Genomic DNA, 12,069 nt, shown 5'->3' with positions numbered 1-12,069 from the left:
GCCTCTAACACTGTATGTTTGCCAACCCATGGTGTGGATCAGTGGCTTTTTTTTCGTTTGTCTTTAATCTTCTATTTCTTTAAAAAATTATTTTTTAATTGAAGGATAATTGCTTTACAGAATTTTGTTTTCTGTCAAACCTAAACATGAATCAGCCATGGGTATACATATGTCCCCTCTCTTTTGAACCTCCCTCCCATGGATAAGTGGTTTTTAAAGTGTGGTTCCTAGAGCAGCAAGCAGCGCCTGGTAACTTGTTATAAATTCAGATTTTCAGGCCTCAACACACACTTGCTGAATTAGAAACCCTGGGAATGGGACCCAGCATTGTGTGTTTTAACAGGTTCTCCAGGTGATTCTGATGCATGTTAATTTCTGATAATCACAGATCTAGAGAAATTTTTGTACCTGGTGAAAAATCACGGCTTCTCTGGAGGCTCAGTGGTAAAGAATCCGCCTGCCAATGCAGGTGATGCAGGTTCGATCCCTGGATGGGGAAGATCCCCTGGGGAAGGAAATGACAACCCATTCCAATATTCTTGCCTCGGAAGTCCCATGGACAGAGGAGCCTCGCAGGCTATAGCCCTTGGGATTGCAAAGAGTTGGAAACAACTTGGCAACTGAGCACATGAAGAATAACAGTATTGTGCATAAGAGCTTCAAACTGCAAACAGAAATGTCAACCAATAGAAAGGTTGGTACGATGAAAATATTTAATCGCTTGTGGTAAAGGGCATGTCACTGAGTGCACATAAAAGGCAGACTGCTTGTGTTTGAATCCCAGCTCCATCAGAGTAGCAGCTGTTATGACCTTGGGCAAGTTACTTGACCTCTCTAAGCCTCAGTTTCTTCATGTGTTAAATGGGCATAAAAATATTAACTACTTTATAGGGTTACTGTAGGATTAAACAAAGTAGATGAGTGGCTGGTACATAAGTATTAGATATGAAGGGCAATCTGCATTTAATGTATTATGCTACTTCTAAGGAAAAACATGTCAAAGTTCACTTCATAAAAGTGACAGCCCATATATTTTGCATATAACAAAATGACTGAGCAACCTAAAAGTGTAGATTTTGGAGGTTCAAATGTTGGCACTGCCCCGTAAACCTGTTTTCACACGTGAAAAAAAAAGCTTTAAATTGCTTTAATAGGATTGTGAAGAAAACTGCCGAAATGTGTATGCCTACATTTTGTCTGTATATGGGCATTTCCTAATTGCCTTTAATTTCTTTCACCATTTCCTCAGCTCCTCTTTTCCAAAATTCCTCAGTTGTCTTGATAGTCCCTGAGAAACATTGCCAGAACTAAGGTGCAAAGTGGCTTCCTTGACTGTAAGCAGATTTGGCTTTTTCCATGAATCAAGGTCATGAGTCGGTGTCTAGTGTTTTCTCAGCTATGCCCCCGGGGCCAAGTCTGAGCCTAGATCTAGGACAGGGCTGTAATCCTGATATCTCCTGGGATTTCACCCTTTTAGCTGCTTTGGCATATAAAATGCTTAGCATGTATTTAGCAACGCCTGAACACTGAACAGGCACACAAAGAAATAGAACCTCCCCCCGACACCCGTGGAGGCCACGTCGTATTTTTTTCCACATCCCAGTACCTAGAACGCAGTAGGCCCTATAATGTACGTTGCGTTAAACCTGTTTGAACGGATGTGCCCTTCTCCGTGGAGCTTTAGAACCTCCATTTCCTAGACTGAGTTTACGGTGCAAGCAGCTAGAGCCACTAACTGCATTTTACGCTCGTCTAGAGCAGCAACCTGCAGATACCTAGTTCAGAAAGAAGAATCACTACATTCTCTCCCCCCTTAACATTAATAATGTAAACGGACCAGAAAAATCAGTCCCCAAAATGGCACAGCGCAGAAAGCACAGCGCTGCAGCCACCCGGCTCCTGTTACGCCGCGATCTCGAAGGGCGACGAGGCCCGAGCCTTGGGCCGGAGAAAGGCAGCCTCCTTGTGACGTCAAATCAGCGGACTCTCGCCCCGGCTTCAGGCCGGTTCCGGTTCCCCGGCTTTCCGGGAGCGAGAGTACGTGAGCGCGGCGGCGTTCTGCGCGTGCTCCGCAGAGGGACGCGAGAAGGTTGGGTCCAGCTCGCGGAGGAGATGCTTGATTGGCTGAAGCCGTGCTGGGGGGTTCCCCAGCCCTTTCGGCAGGGGTAAAACAATAAGAGGGGGAGGTGGCAAAGGGGGCGGGACGTCCGTGTTCCTTGTCGCTCGCCGCAGCGCCTGGCGCCCGGGAAGAGGTGTTTGTGAGGGGAACCAGCTCGGCTCTCCGGCTTCCTAGGCTTGAGATTTGTCAGAGGGAGGGGGCGGCGAGTGAGACGAACCCGCTGCAGCCGGTCTCGGCGACTCTCCCGCTGACCTCCGCGCGACGTACCCGCCGCCGCTGTTGGTTGGAGGTGTGTACGGGGGCCGGGAAGGGCGGTCGGTGTGGTGGTCGGAAGGGGACATTCCCGTCGCGCGCAGCGGCTCGCGGCAACCGTTCTGTGCGTGAGCCCCGGTGTCGGAGGTGTTGAGGCCGAGAGAGACATTGTTCTTGCCGGCTGCCTACGCTGCTGGTGTGTGCGCGAGAGAAACCGAGCCTTTCCTCTCAGGTGAGGGATGGGAGGCCGCGTGGGCAGGGAGGTGACCGGCGCGCGTCGTGCGGACGGAGGGCTCCGAGGGCACAGGTGGGGCCGGGGTTGGTTGGGGATGAGATGGCGAGCTGGGTAAGGGGACGCAGCGGCTCCAAAGGCGCGCTGATGGAGGCTTCGGACGGGACGTGGGGGAGTGGGCTTGCCGGAGAGGATGTTTTCGGGTGCGGAGCCCCCCACTCTCATCCTCGACTCTTGCGGCTCTTATTCGCGGTTCCCCGGGAACGGGGAGGCCGCCGCTGCCGCCCCGCCCGTGGGGGAGGGGAAAAGAGGCTGTGTCGGCGGAGGCAGAAGCGACGCAGATGCGAAAGTAGCGGCCTCCGGGCACCATTTCTCTGCACGGAAACAGAATCCGGGTCTGAAGGCAGCCGCTGCTTTGCTTACCCAGTACCTGGTGTTCCGCGGTCTCTGACCCCCTCGGTTTTATCCCGAACGACTTCTGAAACCCGGGCTATATATAACGTGCTCCTTCTCCTTGCCCTTTTATGCAGGCGATCTCTTACTGACTCAGGAATAGAAAAGATGTTTGCGTGCTCTGAGGAGGGGGTTTATTTCTTTTCTCCCATTTATTTCTTGGGGAGAGTGGGAAGAATAGTCAAGGGGAGGAACATAGCGTCCCTAGGTTGTGTTAATTTTGTTAGTTGAATCTGATCGAATTTTACCTGCATCTCTAAAGGCAGATTTCTTAAGATGGCCCTGTGCCGCTTTGGGGCGAGTGTAGATTGCAGCTACAATTTTCCGCATAGATAATTTTTTGTTCCTCCAAGGTATGCCTAATTTCTTAACAGAATTTTTTTTTTTTGGAGGGTCAGTGCCTTTGCTGTCTTAAAGATCAAAACACAAACAAAACCACACACGTGCACCGAAGGTGGAGTAATAGCAAAGTTATTCCGTCTTGCCCCCCATATGATTGTTGTGATAATAACTTGTGTCGAAATGCTTTAGCACCTCGTGCTAGTCTTTCAAATGTTAGCATTGCGTGTACCTGGATTCGTGAAACATTAACTTCAGTTTGGGGAGCCTCCTATATTAGAGGGGAAGAAAATGGGAATTCCTTGCCTAGCTCCATATTTGGCAGTTAATATAGCCTTAGGCATGTGAACAAAGTTTCAGAGTAAACATTTGGCCCTGTAAGTATCCAGTGGTCCTTTTGATGTCCAGAATTCCTGGTCTCAGAAAGTAGACTGTATGATTCGTTTAAACTGAAATGTGTTGTTTCTTTGGTGATATTAATTTCCCGTTAAATATTTGGGATTAGCTGTAGTATTTGGGATTACCTTCTTCCCTGGTGGCTCAGAGGTTAAAGCATCTGCCTCCAATGCGGGAGACCTGGGTTCGATCCCTGGGTCGGGAAGATCCTCTGGAGAAGGAAATGGCAACCTACTCCAGTATTCTTGCCTGGAGAATCCCCTGGACGGAGGAGCCTGGTAGGCTACAGTACACGGGGTCGCAAGGAGTCGGACACGAGTGAGCGACTTCACCTTCATGAGTAAACATGCATTATGATTTCATCTCTTGAGGGTGTTTAATTCTGAAAAGTTAGCAAGGAATTGAAGGGAGGATAAGGACCTCAAATGGATTTCTTTCTATTTAGGAGCTGTTCAAGTTGTTGAATATTTAGGGGTTGAAATATAGATAGCATATTGAAAAGCAGAGACATTAGTTTGCCAACAAAGGTCCCTCTAGTCAAGGCTATGGTTTTTCCAGTGGTCATGTATGGATGTGAGAGTTGGACTGTGAAGAAAGCTGAGCGCTGACGAATTGATGTTTTTGAACTGTGGTGTTGGAGAAGACTCTTGAGAGTCCCTTGGACTGCAAGGAGATCCAACCAGTCCATTCTGAAGGAGATCAGCCCTGGGATTTCTTTGGAGGGACTGATGCTAAACCTGAAACTCCAGTACTTTGGCCACCTCGTGCGAAGAGTTGACTCATTGGAAAAAACTGATGCTGGGAGGGATTGGGGGCAGGAGGAGAAGGGGACGACAGAGGATGAGATGGTTGGATGGCATCACTGACTCGATGGATGTGAGTCTGAGTGAACTCTGGGAGTTGGTGATGGACAGGGAGGCCTGGCGTGCTGCGATTCATGGGGTCACAAAGAGTCGGACACAACTGAGCAACTGAACTGAACTGAGCAAGAGGAAAGAACTAGAATGCTTGTGGGGTGGATAGGGATCAAAAATGGAAGGAGAAGTAAATGTCTTTAATTTGGTAGTCGAGTGAGTGAGTAGTTAGTAGGTGAGGAGAACTGCTACCAGACAGCTCTTGAGTTTGAATAGTATTGGCACTGTTGGTAGTAGGTTATTTTCATTACCCACAATTCACTTAATGAAAACGTCCCTATCAGTTACTGAAAATATATAAATACCAGTAGTGTCTTTAGGTTAACAGTTTCCTTGTCCTGAAGAATAATTGTTGTTAATTGCCCATTATCAGGATTGAAAATTCTTACCTTGATTGTTTAAATAAGACTTTTGCCCTCATATTTTATACTGAGTAAGTATGGAGGTGAGGAATGACCCCTTTTCAAGGCTGATTTTGATAATTACAAACTAGAGGGTTGTTCCTGAACTTAAATTCAGTAGAATTTAATTGACAGACATGACTCTGTCCGCTGGGAAACATTTAAAAGCTGACAGAACAAACAAGTTCCATCTCCTGGAACTCTGGACTGGCTTCAGCAGCAGTGTAATCAGTTTCTTGATGGCTGTCCTTCAGCTTGTTTTTATCTTTTAAATTCTAGATGTTTTACCCTATGTTGATAGTGTAGGTATGTTGGGATGACTGTTGTGGATTTCTTTTTGTTACTGTCTTTTGTCTTTTAACTTCTCCCTACAGTATCAAATAAACTAACAGTTGGACTTTAAATTTTTTTTATATTCTTGCATCCCTGAATGGTCTTCAAAAGTGGTAGTTCTTAAACAGATATAATGAAAACATCACTGTCCTAGGGAGGAGACCTGATTTCAAATGCTCTCTCTCATAACTGAGGGACTTTGAACTCCTTTCCTTAGGCTCTTAACATTGTGGCTTCCTTTTCTGTAAATGAAGCCATTATCCTATCTATCTCAAGGAGGTAAAGGGATGTGTAGGTTACTTGTTTAAGGTTACCTTAAAGCATAATATAAATACACACTAATTTTTGTGGGGTAACATTTCCACTTTAATACTTGGTCACTTTTAATACCTTCTGAACTTAAAAACTCACCTCCTTACCTTTGGGGCCCTTGGAAAGAAAAGGCTTAATCCACAACTATCTCTCATTTCTGTGACGTGCTTAGATCTTGTTTGTGATGCTTTCATTCCATGGTGTGCCACAACAAATTGAAGGTCGCTGCTTTCAGATTAGATAAGCATTGCTGTTTTGATTGGTAAAGTCATTTTAAATAGAGACCCTTTGATAGTTCCAAAGGTTTCTATTTTAATATGGGGTTAGCTTTTAAGAATGGGTATTAGAGCCCATGCTTCAGTGACAGTGGACCTGAGCCTGACTAGTGTGAGCCAGCCAGGAGTGAGGGGCTCTAGAGAGGAAGGGGTGGGGAATAATTATTCAATAGTAGAGATAAGTTCTGTCCTAGCATAGACATAGCCTTTGGTAACATAGTTTCTGATAAGAGAACTGCATCTTCTTTCTAGGAGTTCACTTTTTTTTTTTAATAGAAAGCAAGATAGAGTACTACTTCTAACTTCACAATACTGAAAAATTATTTTTGTAGAATTTTTTGTTTTCCAAAATGTCATTTTCTTTTGGCTTCTTAACTTTTTTTAAAAAACAAGACAACATGGGGTCTCAACTTTTTTAGCAGTTTTTATTTTGGACTTTTTTTCCCTAAGTATTAAATTGTGATGGAATTTCATGTAATTAGTTTGCAATAACTGAAATTCCCCATCCCCAACTGTTTGAGCTGAAGATCCTGCAGTTCTCATCACTCGTTATAGATGGTGGTCAGAGTATTCCAGGCTCTTTGAAGAGTGAATTTTCAGTTCTGCATTTTGATGCTTATGGGGCTTCCCAGGTGACTCACTCATAAAAGAATCTGCCTGCAATATGGAGACCCTGGTTTGGTCCCTGGGTTGGGAAGATCCCCTGGAGAAGGGAATGGCAACCCACTCCAGTATTCTTGGCTGGAGAATCCCCAGGCAAAGAGGAGCCCCAGAGGAGGCTGGTGGGCCACAGTCCGTGGGGTTGCAAAGTGTCGGGCATGACTGAGCAACTAACACTCACTCACTTTGATACTTATGTATGGTTGAGGTGCAGCTAGGTGTTTAGCAGTTTAGTATAGTTAGATTTTATGATCATGTGTAGATAAAGCCATTTTATTACTGAGTAGAGAACGGAGGTGCCATTTCAGAGATTCCTAAGATTAAAAATTATTAAAGGAACACAAAAGTATTTCGCTTGGATAACCTTATCTTTTGTATTGTATTCTGCACTGATCATTGTTTTGCAGTAGTAGATCTAAAGAATTAATTTCATTTTCCTGTCCAGGTGCATACATTGCTCTTCATGTTATTGAAATCATACTTTAGTTGCAGATTTTATATTTCATTATTTTCCCCCTATGGTTTTAGCCTTTGACAGTATTTTAATGACTGCATATGAACTGATGTTCCACAGTTGGGGTTCAGTATATTACATTTTTGTTTTCAAGACCATTAAATTAACATTAAGCTATCAAAAAAAATAGTACTATATCAGGTAAGCATACCAGATGTTTTTAAAATTACCTCTTGGAAACAACAATATTCCACTGTACCTTTGGATCTAGGCAGTAAGTTTCTTTTTGTTTCTCTGTGTAGCTGCTCATTTTAAATTCCAACATGGTATAGCTTTACTAGTCTGTTCCCCTCCACCTCCACCTACTCAACTTTATCTTCAATTAGTTGGTAGTATTTAAGCACACTCAAGATTTTAACGATAAATTGTCACTAATGTAGCCTTAATGTCAGATTATTTTTGCTCTGCTACTAGTGCTAAATTAATTTTCACACTTTTGATCTTTATTTTAGAGCCATGTTTTTGAACCAATAACATATATCTGTTATGATTATCAGAAAGCCAAGTGAAAATTTTAAAATGTTTTTTAAAATTACAAAATTAATTATACTCTTTTTAATACTCAATAAATAGTTTACCAGTGGTGGTGCGAAATGATATGTAGTTTTTTTTCCCCCTAGACCCACAACACATTTTATCTTGTATACTTCTTTTTGTATTATCCCTCCCCCCCCCGAAGATGGGATTTGTAGCATTCTAGAATTTACTGTTTCTCCCAGCAGTCTTGATTCCAGCTTGTGATTCATCTATCCCAGTATATCACATTATGTCCTCTGCATATAAATTAAATAAGCAGAGTGACAGTATACAGCTTTGTGTTCCTTTCCCAATTTTGAATTCTGTTGTTCTGTGTCCAGTTCTGTTAATAACTTGCTTCTTGACCTGCATGTAGATTCCTCAGGAGACTGGTAAAGTGATCTGGTACTCCTATTTCTGAAAGAATTTTCCACAGTTTGCTATGATCCACACAGTCAAAGGCTTTCTCATAGTCTATGAAGCAGAAGTGGATGCTTTTCTGGAATTATCTTGCTTCTTTCTATGATCTAACAAAATGTTGGCAATCTGATCTCTGGTTCCTCTCTGCTTTGTCTAAATCTAGCTTGTACATCTGTAAGTTCTTGATTCACATACTCTTGAAGCCTAGCTTGAAGGATTTTGAGCATTATGTTGCTAGCATGTGAAATGAGTGTGATTATGTTGTAGTTTGAACATCTTTGGCTTTGCCTTTCTTTGGGATTGGAATGAAAACTGATTTTTTCCAGTCCTGTGGCCACTGCTGAGTTTTCCAAATTTGCTGACACATTGAGTGGAGCACTTTAACAGCATCATCTTTTAGGATTTGAAATAGCTCAACTGGAATTATATCACCTCCACTAGCTTTGTTTGTAGTGATGCTTCCTCAGACCCACTTGACTTACACCCCAGGATGTCTGGCTCTAGGTGGTTGATCACACCATCGTGGTTATCAGAGTCATTAAGACCTTTGTGTATAGTTATTCTGTGTATTCTTGCCACCTCTTCTTAATCTCTTCTGGTTCTGTTGGGTCATTACCATTTCTGTCCTTTATCATGCCTATTCTTTCATGAAATGTTCCCTTGGCATCTCTGATTTTCCTAGAGAGAGCTCTTGTTCAGTGGCTCAGTTGTGTCCAACTCTTTGCGGCCTCATGGACTACACACCAGGCTTCCCTGTCCTTCACTGTTTCCCAGAGTTTGCTCAAAATATGTCTATTGAATTGGTGATATGATCCAGCCATCTTGTCCTCTGTCATCCCCTTCTCCTCCTGCTTCAATCTTTCCCAGCATCAAGGTCTTTTCCAGTGAGTCAGCTCCTCATATCAGGTGGCCAAAGTATTGGAGCTTCAGCTTCAGCATCAGTCCTTCCAATGAATATGCAGGGTTGATTTCCTTCAGGATGGGCTGGTTTGATCTCCTTGCAGTCCAAGGGACTCTCAAGAGTCCTCTCCAGCACCACAGTTCAAAGGCATCAGTTCTTCAGCGCTCAGTCTTTTTTATTGTCCAGCTCTCACATTCATATATGACTACTGAAAAAACCATACCTTTGACGATATGGAACTTTGTTGGCCAAGTAATATCTGTGCTTTTTAATACACTGTCTAGGTCTGTCCTAGCCTTTCTTCCAAGGAGCAAGCATCTTTTAATTTCATGGCTGCAGTTACTGTCTGCAGTGATTTTGGGGCCCAAGAAAGTAAAAGTCTGTCACTGTTTCCATTGTTTCCCCCATCTGTTTGGAATGAAGTGATGGGACGGATGCCATGATCTTTGTTTTCTGAATGCTGAGTTTTAACCAGTTTTTTCACTCTCCTCTTTCACCTTCATCAAGAGGCACTTTAGTTCCTCTTCGCTTCCTACCATTTGAGTGGTATCATCAGCATATCTGAGGTTGTTTATATTTCTCTCAGCAATCTTGATTGACAAGGGCATTTCATATGATGTACTCTTCATGGAAGTTAAAAAAGCAGGGTGACAATATACAGCCTTGATGTCCTCTCCCAGTTTTGAACCAGTCTGTTGTTCCATGTCCAGTTCTACCTCTTGTTCTTGATCTGCATATAGGTTTCTCAGGAGGCAGATAGGTGGTGTGGTATTCCTGTTTCTTGAAGAATTTTCTACGGTTTGCTGAAGAATTTTCTACGGTTTGCACAGTCAAAGGCTTTAGCCTAGTCAATGAAGCAGAAGCAGATAATTTTTGGAATTCTCTTGCTTTTGCTATGATCCAACAGATGTTGGCAATTTGATCTCTCGTTCCTCTGTCTTTTCTAAATCCAGTTTGTACATCTGGAAATTCTCAGTTCACATACTGTTGAAACCTAGCTTCCCATACTGGAAGAAGTCTATCTTCTTTCCCATTCTGTCGTTCTGCTCTATTTCTTTGCATTGTTTACATAAGAAGGCCTTCTTATCTCTCCTTGCTATTCTTTGGAACTCTGCATTCAGTTGGGTATATCTTTCCCTTTCTCCTTGCCTTTCCCTTTTCTTCTTTGCTCAGCTATTGGTAAAGCCTCAGACAACCACTTTGCCTTCTTGCATTTCTTTTTCCTTAGGATGGTTTTGGCCACTGCCTCTCCTGTACAATGTAATGAATCTCCATCCTTATCTTCAGGGACTCTTGTCTACGAGATCTAATCCCTTGAATCTACTTGTCACCTTTGCTGTATATTTATAAGAGATTTGATTTAGGTCATACCTGAATGCCTAGTGGTTTTGCCTACTTTCTTCAATTTACGTCTGAATTTTGGAATAAGGGGCTTATGATCTGAGTGATCCTCAGATTGCTCCGGGTCTTGTTTTTGCTGACTGTACAGAGCTTCTCCATCTTCAGCTGCAAAGAACATATCAGTCTGATTTCAGTATTGACCATCTGGTGATGTTCATGTGTAGAGTCTTCTCTTGTATTTTTGGAAACGGTGTTGGCTATGACTAGTGTGTTCATTGGATGAAACTCTGTTATCCTTTGCTGTGCTTCATTTTGCACTCCAAGGCTAAATTTACCTGTTATTCCTGTATCTCCTGACATCTTACTTTTGCATTCCAGTCCTGTATGATGAAAAGGACATCTTTTTGGGGGGTTCTAGAAGGTGTTGTAGATCTTCATAGAACTGGTCAGCTTCAGCTTTTTCAGCATCAGTGTTTGGAGCATAGACTTGGATTACTGTGATAGTGAATGGTTACCTTGAAAATGAACCAAGATCATTCTGTTGTTTTTGATGTTGCACCCAAGTAGTGCATTTCAGACTCTTGTTGACCGTGAGGGCTACTCCTTTTCTTCTGAGGGCTTCTTTCTCACAGTAGTATGTAAAATAGTCATCTGAATTAAATTCAGGCATTCCCGTCCATTTTAGTTCACTGATTCCTGAGATGTTGATATTCACTCTTGTCATCTTCTGCTTGACCACATCCAATTTACCTTGATTTACCTTTACCTAACATTCCAGGTTCCTATGCAATAATAATACTCAAAATTCTCCAAGCCAGGCTTCATCAGTACATGAATGATGAATCTCCACATGTTCAAGCTGGATTTAGAAAAGGCAGAGGAACCAGAGATCAAATTGCCAACATCAACTAGATCATCGAAAAAGCAAGAGAGTTCCAGAAAAACATATGCTTTTGCTTTATTGACTATGCCAAAGCCTTTGACTCTGTGGATCACAACAAACTGTGGAAAATTCTGAAAGAGATGGGAATACCAATCCACTTGATCTGTTCCCTGAGAAATCTGTATGCAGGTCAAGAAGCAACACTTAGAATTGGACACGGAACAGCAGACTGGTTCCAAATCGGGAGAGGAGTATGTCAAGGCTGTATATTGTCACCCTGCTTATTTAACTTATATGCATAGTACACGAGAAACTCTGGGCTGGAAGAAGCACAAGCTGGAATGAAGATTGCCAGGAGAAATAGCAATAACCTTGAATACGCAGATGACACCACACTTATGGCAGAAAGTGAAGAACTAAAGAGCCTCTTGATGAAAGTGAGAGGAGAGTGAAAAAGTTGGCTAAAAACTCAATATTCAGAAAACTAAGATCATGGCCTCTGGTCCCATCACTTCATGGCAAATAGATGGGGAAGCAATGGAAACAGTGAGAGACTTTATCTTTTTGGGCTCCAGAATCCCTGCAGATGGTAACTGCAGCCATGAAATTAAAAGATGCTTGCTCCTTGGAAGAAAAGTTATGACCAACCTAGATAGTATACTAAAAAGCTTTAATAATGTTTCATTAAGAAAGAGACATTACTTTACCAACAAAAGTCTATCTAGTCAACGCTAAGGTTTTTCCAGTAGTCATGTATGAATGTGAGAGTTGGACTGTAAAGAAAGCTGAGTGCTGGCAAGAATTGATG

General features: G+C 42.8%; 1 protein-coding gene across 2 annotated transcripts in view; it reads left to right on the top strand.

The window, feature by feature from the left end:
• Positions 1-2,260: 2,260 nt before the first annotated feature.
• The window catches only part of G3BP2 (G3BP stress granule assembly factor 2), a 37,242-nt gene continuing 27,433 nt past the window's right edge, over positions 2,261-12,069 (top strand). For both annotated transcript variants that reach the window (XM_068975720.1, XM_068975719.1), the window contains exon 1: positions 2,261-2,408. The gene's annotated coding sequence lies outside the window, so the exon portion shown is untranslated. The remainder of the gene's footprint in view (positions 2,409-12,069) is intronic.

Source organism: Capricornis sumatraensis, chromosome 7 (genome assembly GCF_032405125.1).
Source record: "Capricornis sumatraensis isolate serow.1 chromosome 7, serow.2, whole genome shotgun sequence".
Classification (NCBI taxonomy): Eukaryota; Metazoa; Chordata; class Mammalia; order Artiodactyla; family Bovidae; genus Capricornis; species Capricornis sumatraensis.
This window is presented reverse-complemented; position numbering and strand designations above follow the sequence as displayed.